Here is a 2106-nt window from a genome sequence, read left to right as displayed (position 1 = left end):
AGTAGAGGCTGGGACGTGAGCTGCTGGAGAGGAGCTCTGCAGAGAAGGACCTGGGGGTCCTGGTGGGTGACAGGTTGGCCATGAGCCAGCAGTGTGCCCTGGTGGCCAAGAAGGCCGGTGGGATGGTGGGACGCATGAAAAGGAGCGTGGCCAGCAGGGCGAGGGAGGTGATCCTCCCCCTCTGCTGTGCCCTGATCAGGCCTCAGCTGGAGTACTGCATCCAGGTCTGGGCTCCTTGGTACAAAACAGACGGGGATCTCCTGGAGAGAGTCCAGCAGAAGGCCACAAAGATGATCGAAGGCCTGGAGCATCTCCCCAGTGTGGAAAGTCTGCGTGACCTGGGTCTGTTCAGCCTTGCAGAAAGAAGACTGAGAGGGGATCTTAATAATGTTTCTAAGTATCGGAAGCGTGGGAGTCAAAAGGACATGGGCAACCTTTTTGCAGTGGTCTGTGGGGTCAGGAGAGGGGGGAAATGGCCCTAAACTGGAGTACAGGAATTTCTGCACCGACGTGAGCAGGAACTTGTTCACAGTGAGGTGACGGAGCACTGGAACATGCTGCCCAGGGAGGCTGTGGATTCTCCTTCCCTGGAGATACTCCAGACCCAGCTGGATGCCCACCTGTGCAGCCTGCTGTACGGAGCCTGTTGAGCAGAGGGGGGAGTTGGACTCGATGATCTCTAGGGATCCCTTCCGGCCTTTCCAGTTCTGTGATTGTGTGATTGTAATCGTTGCTTCTTGCAGCAGTAGAGTGTTTCAGAAGAGAGAAAATCATGGCGGCCATGAGCTGGCTTTCTGTGGTTGGTAAAGCTGTGCTGAGATCTGGGCTGACTATTGCAGCTGAAAATGCGTGCCAAGTCTGCAGACACAGAGGAATAAGTTTTCCCTGCAGATGGAGCTTGTCTAAGGTAAGTCCTTGCTAGGTGAGCTTCTGCTTTAAAGCATCAAGTTGTATAAAGAAGGTAATTTTAAAAGCAAGGTTGCCAGTTCTTTTTTTACCCTAGGTGATTTTTTAGCAAGGAGAGATTTGAGGTGCTGTTTGGTAATGGAAGATGGAGAGAGGAAAAGCTGTGCATAGCCAGCGCATCCCATCTGCACCGTTGTTCCCATGCACAAAGGAGAGGAGCATCTCAGCAAGCATGGCCTGGGCCATGGAAGGGAGCATACAGACATCTGGACCAACCCGAAAGGAGTTAGTTCTGCAGGTTGGTTGCTTTCTGCTGTTTGTCCCACATCCTGTTGCTCAGTGGTAGATTTGTTCACGGTCAGTGCTAACAGGAATGTCCCAGAGCATTGTGGTTTCAGCTGTCGCAACACTTTGATCCCTTGCTTGCTGGGCTGGGGCGTTTGAGGAATGATGCATGTGCTGATGTGCAGCCAGGCACTAGGGATGAGTCTGCTTAGCAAGGTATGTGTGGCAGGACTGAGGCCTGGGGACCAGGCCAGGTGGAATCCAGTGTGCTTTGCTGTTGTTCTCAGTGCTTGTTTTTGCTCAGGAGGGCAGGTGGTGAACCTCATGAAGCAATGCCTGCAGACGGGGTTTGCGGAGCAAGAGGTCCTGCAGGCCTTGTGTGACAGCCATGGAGCTGTAGCGAGGCTGCGTCAGTGTAGAAGAGCAGAAATCCCCGGAGACGTGAAGGTGAGCTGTGGGCTCCAGTAGTGCAGGAGGGGATGTACGTGCTCAGGGTTCGGCTGCTTCTGTGTGTGTTTTAAGTGAGTGTGATCCCACTGCTTGGTCCGTTTGAGTGTATGGAACAAGTGTGCCCTCCTTTGTGCTGGAGTCGTGTGAAAGGAGTCCTATGTGTTTGTGACCTGACTTGAAGCCCGTGGGCATCACTGAAGTGTAGGGGTAGGGGATGAGGCAAGGGAAGTTGGGGTAAGGGGATGAGGCGTAGGAACAGAAACCTCTTTGGCCGATATGAAGTGCTGCCATTCTCTTTTTGGATTAAGAATCTCCGTGTGTTTTTTAATGAAGAACAAACTCACTGTTCAGTTGTGAATGAATTCATTCAGGCCTGTTAGTCGGTGTCATTCTCTCCATGGAGCTGCAATTGAAAGGGATGCTTCTGGTGTGATGTGCGGCCCCCTCCCGCATTCTCAGAAGAAC

The 2106-nt window shown here is 52.7% G+C and overlaps 1 long non-coding RNA gene across 1 annotated transcript; it reads left to right on the top strand.

The window, feature by feature from the left end:
• Positions 1 to 845: 845 nt before the first annotated feature.
• Positions 846 to 1555, top strand: LOC112530556. Its single transcript, XR_005842899.1, has 3 exons — positions 846 to 907; positions 1016 to 1407; positions 1496 to 1555. It is a non-coding gene; the product is annotated as an uncharacterized LOC112530556 (long non-coding RNA).
• Positions 1556 to 2106: the final 551 nt, after the last annotated feature.

Source organism: Gallus gallus, chromosome Z (genome assembly GCF_016699485.2).
Source record: "Gallus gallus isolate bGalGal1 chromosome Z, bGalGal1.mat.broiler.GRCg7b, whole genome shotgun sequence".
NCBI classification, from domain to species: Eukaryota; Metazoa; Chordata; class Aves; order Galliformes; family Phasianidae; genus Gallus; species Gallus gallus.
Note: the sequence above shows the minus strand (reverse complement) of the source record. Positions and strands in the feature narration are given on the sequence as shown.